Here is a 15,461-nt window from a genome sequence, read left to right on the forward strand (position 1 = left end):
TTTTCTGGTGTCATGGACCTTTGTAATGACCCAGACAGGCCCCTCGGGACTAGAACTGAGAAGTTATAATAGAACTTCCTTTCTTTCTTTCTCTCTTTTGTTTAAACAAACCCACCATTTAAACCCATGTGGAAATTCAGGTGGTGAGATGGCAGACAGACATCGTAATCCCCACACTGCCTTTACCTAAATTAGTGGATACAAGTGAGTCTCAGTTTCTATAATCTTAGTGTCGTTGTTGTTTTTAATTCTGGAAGAGTTGGACCAAATTACTTAGAATTTTTTTTAAATTGAAGTACGGTTGATTTACAATGCTGTGTTAGTTTCTGGCGTATAGCATAGTGATTCAGTCAAACATGTATACATATATTCTTTTTCATTATAGGTTATTATATTGAATACAGTTCCCTGTGCTATTCAGTAGGACCCTTTTTTTTTTAAAAAAAAATCTATTTTATATATAGTAGTCAGTATCTGCTAATCCCAAACTTCTAATTTATCTCTCCTCACCCTCGCTGTTCCCCCTTTGGTAACCATAAGTCTGTTTTCTATGTCTGTGAGTCTGTTTCCATTTTGTAAATAAGTTCATTTGTCTCATTTTTTCAGATTCCACATATAACTGATACCATGTGATATTTGTCTTTCTCTGTCTTACTTCACTTAGTGCAATAATCTCCAGGTTCACCCATGTTGCTGCAAATGGAGTTATTTTTCATTCTTTTAAAAAATTACTTCTTGTATTCCCTTCAGCACTCAAATTCTATGATTACAAAATCTATGATTAGACTTTTAATTCAAAACTTAGCAAACTCTCTTCTAACATTAAAAATCTGAGTCAATTAAAAATGCAGCTTACATAGAGGTTTTCGAAGCTCACTGAGTCTATAAAATCTCACTGTTAGTGGCACGAGGTAGTTGAGGCTACTAAAATGTAATTGCAGAAATGTCAGATGCCTCAAAAAATAATTCACTGAGTATACTCTTTTTTTTTTTTTTTGCAATAGTTCTTAATGGTAGCTGTGCATTCATTTCTTGTAGGAAACTGAAAAGAACTTCTTTAACCTTGTGCTGATATGCTGGATATGTGAGAGGAAAAAAAGCCCTGATTTGTAGCACGTGAAGATTTCTGTGGAGTAAATACTCCCAGCATGGTCGATTTCAGACTAATGACATGGTATCACTGACTGCGGAGCTGGGGAGAGATGAGCATAAATTGGCTTTCAGGAGCCAGCTCCCGCACTCCAGGGTCGGACTGGCCCCCATCCCATGCCAATTAAAACGGAATCTTGGTGTGAAGCTGAACGAAAACTTTGCATTTCACAGGAACAACCTGTGTTAATGTTATTACTTGGCTTCGTGGAGGATAACTCTTCAGGTCCATGACTGGAAAAGGGGAAATGCTGCAGAAAACAAACCACTCTCAGAAAGGGGAACCTGCCCACTGCCTCACTTCTCTCTACTTTGCTGTGCGATGATTTTGACTGTATTTATTTATAATGTGTCATCATTGTTCTTCTTTCAATGGAGAGGAGATGGAAGGGTTTGGAGTCTTATTTTGCCATTTAAGAAATCTGAACAATGATTTAACCATAAACGAAAGGACTTACTTTATATGCAACTTATAGTTGAAAAGATGGGTGTGGTATTTAAACTTAAAAAAAAAAATCTCAGAATCCTTTTTTTTAAAACCACAGTCTTACAGTGATGTCCCATTTCTACAACCAATTTAATTATGGCTGCTGTTTTTCCTCTTCCCCCCAACTTGTATGATTCTGGATGGTTCCTGGACTATGGGATGGAGTGGGGTGGGACAGTGTATTTCATGGAAATACACTTTTCAGAAAGGTATTTTGAAAACCGTTTATGCGTTCCATTAGGCTGCTTGGATGCTAGTAAAACAAGCTAACAAATAACAGGGTAAGTTGGGCCCTCCTTGGGGCAGGAGGAGCCACAGAGACTTGTGCACACGGGGCTAGTTTGTGATGCTGGAGAGGGCTTTATGATGCAAAGGTGACATGAGGGACTGAGGTTCTAAGGGCCAGTAATTAGTTCATTCATTCATTCTTCAAACACTTATTGAGAGTCTAGGCACTGCTAGCTTTTGCCATCAGACCAGTGTGTATGATAGATAATTCCACTGTTCTCTGATGAGACCTTTAATAAGATCTACTGTGAGTATTGAAGCTGGAGAAGAGGGTCTCCAGGCTCAGGCCCAAGGGGTTAGCACCCCCTCCCCCAGGAGGATGGCTGGCAGAGACTGATGCTGCTTTACCATATCCCCACCCATTTTGCCTGATGGATGTGCTGTTGTCCACAGAGCAGCCTTTGCTGCATTGCTGTTCCGTGTGCTGTTCCTGGCTGCTATTCTCACTTTGGTTGCTTCTTTCCATTGACTGCCTGTGGCAGTTCATTCTCTAGTCCCACTGGGCTGCCTCTCTCCTCCTGGCAATTTTTTAGATGTTACTGTGTCTTGACCCAGCACAGCTCTTCCTTTGATCTGTGGTCTCAACTCACACCTATCTATTGCTCATAACCAATCTGCATCTGATCTGCTTTTCAAACAGTTTCTTCTGTGGCTTCCTTTCCAAAGCCTCCTTCTCTAAACAGTTGCCAAGCTCTGTAGGTTCTAGTCTGCAATCTCAGGAACCCGTCCCTTCTTTTCTGTTTTCATTTGGAATGCCCGGGTTCAGCTCTCCTGACTTCTTGTTGAAACAATGCAGAGCCTTCTAACTAAAATTCCCGCCTCTGTTATCTCCTTCCCATATACCCCAAACTCGTGCAGCCAGGTTAATATAATGCAAAGGTGATCACACTACCCCTCTTTTCCAAAGCCTTGAAAGATTCCTGTTGGGTAAAGAAGAATTTAGAGACACCTCAACCTTGCATCAAGCTCTTCTGCAAGCAAACCTTCATCTGCCATGTTCAGCTTTCTTACCTACTTCATTGTCCTCTGGTCAAACTGTATTTTCTGATCCTTGAACAAACCTTTTTTGCCCTGTTCTTTCCTACTCTTTTTCTTGATGTCCCTTTCACTAGGAATTTCTTCTTAATTACCTTTGTCTCAATACTACCCGTCCATTAGCATCTGAAATACTACCTCCTAAAATGGTAATAATGACAAAGATGCTGATGATAATCCAAGTAGTTAACATTTCTCAGGTGCTTACCAACTGTAAGGCTTACAGACTGTCGGGGTTTCTATGAAATTTTTATATGAAGAGTTTTACAGTAGTCAGTTTTGCCCTCCCCATAGTCCTAAGGAGATAGATACTATTATTATTCCCATAATATAAGTGAGGAAATGAGGCACAGATCAGCCAAGTGATTTGCCTAGGTTTGCACGGCTGGTAAAAAGAGTATATGATATTTGGACCATTCAAGTCTAGTTCCAACTACCTATTTGTAACAACTGCACTATTTTCCTCTGTAATTACTGTCTTTTCTTAAGTGCTTAAGTATCTTAGTATTATTTAATTATTAATATTTAGCGTATCTTAATGACTAAATATCTCACATTGCATAAAATATTTCCCCCCGTGGTCCTTCATTTTAAACCAGACAACAATCATCTAGGGTAGATAATCGTAAGTGAGGTTCAGAAAGGTTCACTAGTATGCCCAAGGTCACTCAGCACTGAGAGGCAAAGCTTGGATTCAGATCTCAGTGTTTCTGACCGCCAAGCCCATTCTTTTTGGGCCTTTACTGATGTCTCTAAGAGAAATGTATCAACTTTTGAAGTTTAGTGCATTTCTCTTATTAAAAATTGCCTCTTTTTAGTAACCAGCCAAAACTACCAGACGATGGACAACTTGATAATATGAAACATTCAGCCTGCCTGTTGCTTTAATAGCTGTTTATGAAATTGAATAACAGACAGGAAGTTAGAACAGTGTGAGTAACAGTGGCCAGCACATCAGATGGAGGATGGTGTCTGGAAGGCAGTGAAGAGAGTGAAATTTTAAGGGAGGAGCCTGGCTGTTAGATAGGTTTACACAACAAGAGGAATGACTTCTTAAAGGAGGGGAAAGTAAAGCGGGGGGACATGACGAGATATTACGTCTTTGGCAGATATTTGCAAGGCAACTCCCATGGTTTCTTCCTTTGTGCCCTTTAGCTTTTTAACCTAATTTAAAAAAAAAATGTAGGAAGCTCCTTAATTTTGGTTGTAAATGTTTAAATAAGCCCAGTGCATTCAATCCAACTTGTCCATTTTCCTGTATTCAAAGTGTTACTTCACTTTTAAGATCTAAACCAGAGTAAAGCTTTTTTTTTTTTTTAAGACAGTCAATATCTCTGAGGGCCGCCATATCTCTTGAATGATTACTGAAAAAAAGAGCTGCGACTGGGCTATGGTGCTTCTTAAGCAAAAGTCAGAATTCCATTATTCATCAAACTGATTGAGAAAAACTGAGTGAAGCTCAAAACAACTCTTTATAACTGACCTTGCTCTCTCACCTCGCCTTCCCTCCTCCCTCCAAAAAAAAAAACAAACAAGCAAAAAAACTCTGCAAGCCAAAAGGCTACCTGGAGGAAAACATTTCTGGTGAATCTTGGTCATGTACTGAGACTTGTATTGAATTAGAGATAAAAATTGTTAAAACACCCTAATTGAAGTTTCCTAAATAAAATACAGGACATCCAACTAAATTTGGATTTCAGATAGGCAACAATATTATTTTAGTATAAGTATGTCCCATGCAATATTTAGGATGCACATTACTAAGACATTTACTTTTTATCTGAAACTCAAATTAAAACGGGCATCCTGTATTTTTATTTGCTGAATTGGGCAACCCTACTCTAACCAGATTTGTTCTTAATAAATCTGAAACTATCATGGAACAGAAACTTTAATAGATGTATAGGAGGAGATTATGAGTAGTTAAATCCTAATTATATTGGGAAAACAAGCCAAAATGGCCAGGAAGATAAACTTAAATATGCCATGACTATCAAAGCAGTTTCAGTAGCAGGAATTCCTCCTCTGTTTAAAAGAGAAGTTGAAGCTAAATGGAAATTGGTTTTAAGCTTTAGATAGGTGCTTCCCGAGGCTTTTAGCTGTAGACTAAATGAAATTCATTTGTTATTGCAATTCTTCCTTGCTACTAACAGAGGCATTAGGAAAGCGGTGCCAGCTCAGGGGCAATGTAAACAGATTGAACAGACATGTTTACAATATCGACAACAGCTGAATGTCACCATCAGGAGATCGCCATTTGTCAGAGTGTGATGCTAATATATGCTCAACTGCCAGCAAACCCCAACTTGTCAGGCGCTGGTCAGATATTAAGTTGCATGCACCTTACATGTGTAAGATCAGTACCTTGTACTTAAAAGGGAAGGTTTTCTTTCTTTCTTTCTTTTTTTCATTTTTATCATCCAAGAGAATTTGCACAAAGCTAGTGATTGGAAGCATTGTTAAAGCTTTCTTAAAATATACAGTGATTGAACCAGATTTGAAATGATTCTCCTAATGGAAATCGAGTACATTTTTAATGGCCGCGGAGAAATGAACCAGTCTCAGTTTTCTGTTGTTTGAAATCATAATGCAAAACTGGAATATCTGTAAATAGTGGTTAACTTTCTACAGACTCTAAGGCCTTCTTTTAAGGAGTTGTAAATTAAAGAATTATACAGCTACTCATAACCCTTTAAGTTAAAACGGAAGTATTATGTTAAATATCTTTATTATTTTCCATTTATAATTTTGGCTGATAGCCTAGCACCTTTATTTCTGAATTAGGATCCATCATATCCTTGACTGCACGTTCAGCATCTGCCCAGAGTTTTACCCTGTTTTCTCAGAAAATACTTAAAGCAACTTTAAATGGTTAGACTTCTTTTATAGCCAAAGGAAAGTGGGATGCCCCAAGTTACACAGATGCTGGTTGCTTTCATTAGCATCCTGATACAGTTTAGGCTCCAAGTCTAAGCATGTTTCACTCCACCAGCCTACAATTAGAATACATTTAATTAATTACTGGCACTATTTCTGTAAGACTTAATATGCTTCATGTATAATTCCAAGGTAGTCAGTACTCATTTAACTTTTAAAAACATGACCTCTTAATGTTCTTCTTACGCAAGGAATGCTGAAAATTCCACCATAGTTCTCCCTTATCCTGTTAAAGAATCAAGCTGGTTCTCTTCTCCTTTCTCCCTTTCCATCACCCTTTCTTTCCTGTTTCCGTCTTTAAACATACATCGAGTAGCCAGTCTGTGATAGACACTTGAGATACAAAGATGAAGTGGGAGAACACAAGGAAAACAACAAAGCAAAATACAGGATTAAATTTATAAATAAATTAGTGGGGGAACCCAGAATAAGGAGCAGTTGGAGACTTCTGGTTGGTTTTGCAGGAGAGTCTTTATTTGAGCTGGATATTGAAAATGTGTAGGAGTTTTCTGGTAGAGAAGGAAAGCTGCATGAAGAGTGCGTGCAGATACGGAGGAAGGAAGGAACATGGCAAGTTGAGGCACAACTGAGCAATTTCTTGTGGCTATGGTACCAGTGAGAAGTGGGCAAAGAAGTCCAACTGTGAGGGTCTTTGCTGGAGAGTCTAATGTTATCTCTTGGACTATAGAGAGCCAATGGGTGTTTCCAGCATGGGATGAGATGATAATGCTTAGGGCTGGAGACGCCTGTGAAGGCCAATTAGTGGTTATACAATAATATTCAGGAATCATGGATGGGGTCTGGACTAAGGCGTTGGGGACTGGGTGGAAGGCAGCTGAATTCAGTAAACCTTTTTGCACATGATAGCAATGTTTGTATTACCTGACATCAGGAAATGAGGTATTTTTTAATATTTATGCATTTTTCATATGATAGAAACATTTCCCTTCAATATGTACATTTTATTTCCACATGTGAACTAGAATTCTTTTAAAGCTATAGGTTTTGGCTGAGAGAGGGGTTGGGGAGAATTAATTAGGTTTATTTATTTATTTAATGGAGGTACTGGGGATTGAACTCAGGACCTCATGCATGCTAGGCATGCACTCTACCATTGAGCTACACCCTCCCCTCAAAGCTATCATTTCTATATTTAGTTGTTAAACTCCCAAAAATTCTAAGCAGAGGAAACTGAAGATGACGTAGGCATTTCTAGATCCAGAGGCTCAGTCTGCCCACCTTGTTTTTGTTTTCGTGTGCACAAAAAGCCCGGGACAGGGTTCCATTAACCTTCCTGTTTCTGAAGTAATGTTGGTTTGACTGCCTCTAGTTATACCCCAGAAAAGCGCATAGGCAGACGTCTTTAAAAGTAAAGGTCAGGATACACATGCCCTTTGTGTTGAGTCTTTGTGACAGGATCCTGAGTGTTCTTTGGACTTTTTGCTTACTTTAGAGTTTGACATACGAATGGTTCAACTTTTTGTGTTCTGACTTTGTATGATTTAGGTGTACTCTGTCATAGTAAGTAAGCATTTTAAGCTTTGTTATATATTGTTTCTTAATATATACACCTGCGATAGCTTTGGTTAAACATAAACACTATAAATCTGTACCCATTGATTTGGTGAATGTCCCTGGTCTGTGCAGAGTTCAATGCCAGATAGTTCTCTGGCAGCACATGCTCTTGAAAGGGTTGTTCCAGCTATGAATGCTGGTTACCTGGTTCAGCAAATGCTACCTTGAGGCTAATTCAGCAATTGTGTAGAATTTTTGCTTTCATATCTGCCTCCTGTGTTGTCAGTCTACTGACTTCCTCTGGCAAAAGTAAAACAGTAGACAGTCATTTAGAATCATATAGGTGTCAACTGGGAGCTTGAGATTTGCAGATACTAACTAATACACATCAAATAAATAAATAATGAGTTTATATTGTATAGCACAGCAAGCTATATTCAATACCTTTTAGTAACTTACGGTGAAAATGTATGAAAACGAATATATGTATGTTTATGTATGACTGAAGCATTATGCTGCACACCAGAAACTGACACAACATTGTAGACTGACTATACTTCAATAAAAAAATACATATACAAAAGTAAAAAATCATTTAGGTGTCTAGATGACTCAGGAACAGAGTCAGTAGACAATAGACAAGCAAATGACACATGTAGAAGATGAGAGAATTAAGTCGTTTCAGCCGATGATGAAAGTAGCTTTCAGAAGATCTTTTTGGAAGAATGATGTTTAATATTTGTATGTGGTGTTTAATGAATTTCATGACTATATAATAGCTTACAAATCTAAAAGTTAAGTTTTTTTCATGAAATTTCATAAATTTTATAGCCTTACTTTTTCAGAATTGTGATCCATATATTTGCCTCTTTATATAGATAAAAGGTGGTAACAGGTCCTGATTATGTGCTCAGATTAAGATGAATCTTGGCAGCTCACTTGACAGAAACACTAATTTAAATTTTATTTAAAATGGATAAGCATTGTAGTTCACCACTCAGTATCTTTGAATTATTCTCAAGTGATTATCCCTGAATTTCCTTTCGTTTACCATTATTTTAGTTTTAAAAATTTTAAATTGGGAAACTACAAATTTCTTCAAAATGGTTACCACTGTGAAGACATTTTAGAAACATTATCTTAAGAAAGTTGGAACTTTATTAGATGATACATGCCAATGTAAGAATTGTTTCCAATTAAGTAAAAATGTGAATCTTTTCGGTGCCTCTCCTAGGAAACAAGCACTTAAAAATATTTAAAATATTCGAGTTCTGTGTGGGATTTCCCCAGCGAAGTTAAAGACGTGGACTGATAACTTCTGATGAGATCACAAGAAGTTTCCCTTTTAAAATGAAAATATTTTAATTCTAAAAATGCTCTCTTTGTGTTATTAAAGGTACTTTAAAAGAACTGTTCTGCTGAGAACATTTAATAAAGGGACATGAGGAGTGGAGATCTGAGGGGGGAGGCAAAATTGGGGTGATTGCTGACTCACGGATGGGGCTGGAGGATGGTTGACGGAAGGGCCTTTGCTGGGGAGGCAAGGTGCTTTTGAGGAAGCAATTGAAAGGCTGGTGGAGGGAGCAATTGTGGTAAGACTCAGAAGCTCATGGTGTGTTTGGCGAAGGGCATGTGTAGGTCATAGGATGGTTGTGTGCCAGGCATGCAGGGCTGAGAGCTGGCCATGTGACCCAGGACCAAATTATGGTGAGGGCTTGAATACTGTGAGTACATACTCCGCAGTGTGGAGCTCTGTGAGCTGAAGAGTGATGTGATCTGATCTATCCTTTGCTCCATAATTCTGGTGTCACTGCCTGTTCCTGCTTTCCCCTGGGCCCCTTTCTCATTTACCTGGAAGAAAAGAGCTCCCTGGTCCCGCCACTCTGGGCTAAGTGGGCTTCCCATTTAGAGACTCTTTTTTAATGACAGACGAGAGAACGAATGGAAGACGTATTTTTATTCTAACAACGTACGTTTACTGGTGAAGGAATAAAGGTTTTCACGTGGGGCAGTCTAGCCAATGGTTTAGAATTTTTCCCTAGATGTACATAGTTAAAAAAGCACTTATTAATCTGGACGTGTTTAGCTCAGGCTTAATAGCAAAAATATGGTAATCAAGCTACAAAGTAGGCACCAGGAGACTGAATGTGCAGCTAGAATGCCCTTAGGGAGACCAGCCAGCCAAGGCTCTTGTGGAATGGTTGGAACAGTAGTTCGGAATGCTGCTGCAGTTTCTCACGGGGAAAAAGTTCCGTGAACAATTGACTAGTATTAGAGAATTGTTGTAGCTTGTTTGTGAACAAACTTTTCAAGCGTATTAGAAGTACGTAACTTACAATGATATAGTCCTTTCATATCATCATTAATCTGTTTTTAAAAGCAGATCTTCAAGAACCTCTGCTTTTCAGCATTCTTATAGCTTATAGCTAAAATATTTTTTCTGTAATAAACTTGCATTTCCTTAAAGTTGGTCTGTAATTCACGCTATTTAATTTAAATGTTTCCTTCTAATAAATGGACTGAATTACAACTTTGAGGACAAGTTAATGATTTTTATCATTATTTATATACGATTTTTCTTTCCCTGAACATTAAGCAGACTGTGAATCAAGTTGTATTCTTATAACTTATTATGTAAGAAAGAAAATATGTATTTTTGGTTCAGGAAGAAAGTGTTTTGGCTTAAATAGATTTATCAAAAAAAAGAAAAGAAACAAGAATACACCTCTTCACTTGTAATAAATATTTGTATTCGTTGATTCATAAAATTTAAAGGAAACATTTCCCTTTAATAATCTTTTAACAAATAGGTTTGTGGTTATTCTGGAGAATGTCCAAAGTAAGTGAAAATGTATAGCTTGTGTGAAAATAAAGGTGAAGCAATTTAAAAACGTGAGTTAGAAGATACTTTCACAAATACAGAGTTAGAGATAGATTCAGAAGTTATCGCAGATGTTTAAGTATGAGTTCCCCTTCTACCTAATAAATCTTTGAAAAATCCCAATTTCCTACCCTGTTGTCCTTTAAATGATATTGCCAAAAAGGGGCCTGTGACAACGAGCTCCTGCGCCCCTCCTGTTTGGGAGGCATGTGGCCACGTCTGGTTGGGTCTGCGTGAGCGGTGCGATCTCGCTCGGAATCCAGTCTGGTGCTCTTTGGCTGTGTTGCTTAGGATCCTTGTAAGGCTCCTTCCTCTTTGCCCTTTCCCGCCCAGGTTCTGGTGATGGGGGCCCCTGTCTGGCATTCTGAGCAATGGCCCAATAATACATGGAGACAGCCTCTTCCGAGACCAGTAACACCCTGTAAATCTTCGGCGCGGGGGCTGGGCGTGCAGACTTTAGCTGACCCAGCGTACAGAGCAACAGAAACTATACACACGGTGACCTGTCTAGCGTGTCCAGCTACTTTATTGCCTCAGCCTTAATGCTTTACCTGTCATGATATACATCACTGACCCCGGCAACCCTGGGCCAAGTCCCTCTGCTCTTGGCATACCACATTTCTCTGTCTAATAACTTGGGCAGTATGTGAAGCAAACACATACTAATCTGAACTTCACCAACATCTTTGATAGAGAGATTCGCTCAACAATGAATTGCCAGTGTAAATGAAATTAAACAGGGGAGTAAATTAAGACACATTATTAGAAGGCATCTTCTATATTTATTCAAATATAAGCAAGAGCAAAGGGGCACAGTGCACCGACCCTTTCTTCCTTTAGCTCGACCTTCCGCATGGGCTCCGGAATTACAAGACTTTGTTTCTTCCAAAACTAGTTTATTGTTCTAGCTTTTTCTAAATTAGACTGAACTCATTCTATTTACGATTCTTTTTTTTTAATGATTCTTAAAGGAAATCTAATGTTGCTTTTTCTTTGAAAATTTTGTAAGAAGTCACAGAACGTGGTGAATAACTGGCCTTCAGAAAGTGCCAGTCCTGTGTCTGCTATGACATCTCTGAGACTAGACGGAAACAGAGGCTTTTGTCTGGATGTGCGTGTTAAGCAGCAAGTGCTCTTGGACTGCTAGAAGTTTAGTCCCAGTGGATTCCTAACAGAATGTCGGCTGTTCCATTATCTTGTACAAATATTTGGCACTGGAATTCTCTTATTTACTAACTATAAGTAATATAATATTTTTAAACCTCCAATCACCGGGAAAGGAAAAATAAACAGCTGACATAGAGATACTTAGCACTGAAAGCTTGCAGAGTTTAGCATTTGACAGGGTAGAGACTGGAGTTTATCATTTATCATTTAGTGAGTGTAGGCCTTTCATCAAACTTTTTGTTTATTAAAAGTGTTGGTTATGTAGCATGTAGGTAGGAGTCAAAAGGCATCATGTTTTAAAGATATTAAAACGTCCAGTATAGAATATGTTATATTTTGAAGTTGTTTTCATTTGTGGCGTGGTGAATCTCAGGTTGTATTAATTTTCCAAAATAAGCAAATCTGACTTTTGTGGTTTCAAATTATGTAGAGTGTTACTTACGAAAAAATTACCTGAATTTTCAGTCATAAATTAAAAGAGTAGCAGATTAAAATAACTTCTACAGTGTTTATAATTTTTACTCTTCTCTCGGTGAAACATTTTCTTACTGAGGAGGTTCTGTGATACGTGGTTGATTATCGGCTGGCTTGCACAGAGAAATTTATATAAAAGTGTTCAAGGAAGATATCCCAGTCTTGTTTTAATGTAAAAATTATTTTCCACTTGGCTTTTGTACAGAAAAATAGTTTGGAGAATAACTGTTTGGTCTGTTTGTGGTGGGTTGGATATAGGATTTTTTGTTTTTCTTAGATAGTATACGTCTCAGAATCCTGTCTCCATAAAGCTGGATAAGATGAGGATAAATTTTATATTAATAGAACATATTTTCTATGAAAGGCTCTTAGTAATTGAAAGTATCTTCTCCTGTATTTCTCAATTGCTTATTAAGTTTAATATTTTCAGTGAATGTAAGCACTCGGTAAATTGATGGACTTTGTTACGGCAGATTGTTTTTTGGTTTTCATTAGATTGATAGAAATTAGAAACGAAAAATTTTAAATGTATCTCTTTTGCCCAAAGTGAGAATTATTTGAAATATTTTATACAAAAGCAAATACTGCTTTCTTAGAAATTTTATTAAATCAATTATTAACAGTAAAGAAGTAAAGATGAAAAAATTTGAAAATAAATCTCTTTCATTTATTAGTGTTTTTATGACAGTTCAATTTAACAAACTATTAGCACTCATTGGCTATATTTCACTATAAAAATTATAACATGTGAATAAGGACAAAAATTAATTTTACCATGAATTTTAAAAAAAAGTTGATCTTACTGACTTAATATTAAGTTCAAAACATAAAAAGAGAAGATGGAATTATTGATATAATTTGTTGAGGACTTTGACAGAGCAATTAAAGCAGTGTTTGTACCTTTAACTAGGAATATTAGGTGGAGGGAAAAAGCAATTTTTTTTGCCATCCTTAAAATTTTGATATTATTGGTAGTTTTTTTTCCCTACTGGAAAAGGTCAAACACAGGAACATAGGGGTTTTAGTTCAAAGACAAGAAGGGTTTTGTATATACTCCTGTGAACATGTGCTTGTGAGCATATTTGTTCAGAAGTTGGGGGTGTCTGTGGATGATGGATTGTGAGGCATTGCTACCACCACCACCATCCCTGGTAGAATATGTACTAGATGCCGGCCACTATTGTACGTGCTTTGGGTGTATTGGCTCATTAAGTTCTCCCAACTATACTGTAAGGTTGCCACTGTTGTTACATCATTTTATAGATGAGGACACTGAGACACAGAAGTGTTATATGATTTGCCCAACTATTAAGTGATTAAGCTGGGATCTGAATCCAGGTTGGTTTGTATATATACAAACACATGTGTCTCTTGAGCAAATAAACTAAATCCAAGCCTCCCACATTGAATGAAATTGCCTATAACATGGAGTTCTAAGCTTCAAAATTTGGTGACTAAAATAAATTACCATGGAAAATAATCCAGCTCACACTGACTTGAGCAGTATGCATGGTTTCAATGAGCAATATGGCAGGAGAGATTCAAATTTCCAAACAGGGTCTAGTGGAGAAGACCTCTGGGCAGGGTCTGTAAATCACATCTCAGTGTGCACTCTGTTATACATTTCTGTTTTCAGCTGGTGAAGGTACATTTGGGATGACGGCACCTGAGCATAAACTTTCCAACTGCCACCCACTCTCTTTTGTCCCAATTACCATGAAGTATAATTGGGCTGCTTACCATTTTCAGCCTTTTTGAATAATGTTTTCTGTGTAAAACATACAAAATCCTGTAGTTATCAAGTGTTTTTCTCTTGGGCGTCAAGTCTTCAGAGGCGGGGCTGTTGTTTAATTTTTATCAAAGTGCTTCTTGCACAAAATTTATACTAAATTTAATTCTAAAATGCTTCTTCTGCAGAACAGTAGTCCTTCGCCTTTATGATTTTCCACCCCTAAGAAAGAGGCAGTGATTTCAATTTTTGTTTCAGCAGATTCCCTTGGAGTTTACTTCCGTGTCTCTAAATCACAAATTTACCTACCTCTTCTCATTCTTCTAGTTTTAAGCCCGATCCATCGACATCTATGGAAGGTGAAGCACTGATAGCCTTTTCTGCCCTCAGGCCCCCCTGCCTCCCCCCATGCATACTTTCTGCCTCACCTCAACACAGACGTATCATCATTTTTCACATGCTCATGACAATGCAAATGTTACAGCTGGGGCCAGGTAAATTACCAGGTTTTACTTTTTCTTTCTGGAATGATCTTTGCTTTTGTTTGTTTGTTGTTTTTTCTTTTTTTTGGTTTGTTTGTCTTGGAATTAATACCTCTCCTTTTTTTTCTATGTTTTTATGTCTAATTCAGCTCTAAGTTTTCTCTTCATATTCAGATATTTGGGGGTGTTCTAGCCATGATTTTTTTTTTTTTAAGGAAATCTCTCAGAGCATCTAGACCCACTCCCAGTCTGGACTGCTGAAGCCGTTGCCGTCATGGGATATCCCTTTGCTAGCATTCTGAAATTTCCTTTGCCTCCCTTTTGTTTTAGATCCTTTGTTTCCTGGAATCCAAGTCATTGTCCTACTCTGTTTAGTCTGTCATTTTAGGGAGCACATCTTCCAGCAGTTTCCTGAAAAAACATACTTAGGAAATACATTTTTTAAAGAAGTGGCATACCTAAAAATGACTTCATATAGCCTCACATGTTAATTCTGATGGCTATGGAATTATAGGTAGGAAATCATTTCTTTTCCTGTGAGAATTTCGAAGATACTCCCCTGCTGCCTATAGCTTCCAATATTCTGTTGAGAAATCCGATGCTATTTTGGTTTTGAACCTTTGTAGAAAAGGTATTTAAAATTGAATTCCAATTCTCTGTACGTTAGCCTCAAGAGTCCCCAGTCCTGAGACTGTTTTACTGTTTCCAGAGAATAAACCCCCAACTTCTATACTGGTGCGGGTGGGTCGTCACCCAGCTACGTAGTAGAGGAAGGGGACCTGAGGGCTCGAACCTTCCCCTATACAGGTTTTCCACAGGTCACCCTCTTTTTAGCCCTGCCGTCATCCACTTCCACAAGTATGCAGGGCTGCCAGTACCTGAGCACTGGGGGTGCTCTGCAGTGCGAATCAGGTTGCTCCCAGCTTTCTCCGCTCAATACCGATTAAGCATGCGGCTTTCAGGGGCCGGCTGAGACCTTTGCTGCTTGCCTGTTGGCTTTGTACCTTCCGAAATATACCTGCTGTTGTCTTCTTTTCCTTTATCTCTGGGTTAATGTCTTTTAAAACGTCCCTTTACTGTTTTAGTGACGCTTCAAGAAGGAGGAGATAAGGGCACATATTTAATCTACTTTCTTTAGGGGAACATCCTGGGGGTTGGGAGAGGTGTCAGGGAACCAGATCATTTTTATCAATAAATTAATTAAGAAAAGACCTCCTTAAGGTTCTACTGTCTTGTCTGCACATGTATAAGGAAATTAAATCATCTGTAATAGGGGAAATGAATCCCCTTTATTTCTGTTGGGAGATGCATCTCCTT

General features: G+C 38.0%; 1 protein-coding gene across 1 annotated transcript in view; it reads left to right on the forward strand.

The window, feature by feature from the left end:
* Positions 1-15,461, forward strand: part of TSPAN12 (tetraspanin 12) — a 62,830-nt gene that overhangs the window by 15,695 nt on the left and 31,674 nt on the right. The gene's annotated exons all lie outside the window — the stretch shown is intronic.

This window comes from Vicugna pacos, chromosome 7 (assembly GCF_048564905.1).
Source record: "Vicugna pacos chromosome 7, VicPac4, whole genome shotgun sequence".
In the NCBI taxonomy this organism is placed as follows: Eukaryota; Metazoa; Chordata; class Mammalia; order Artiodactyla; family Camelidae; genus Vicugna; species Vicugna pacos.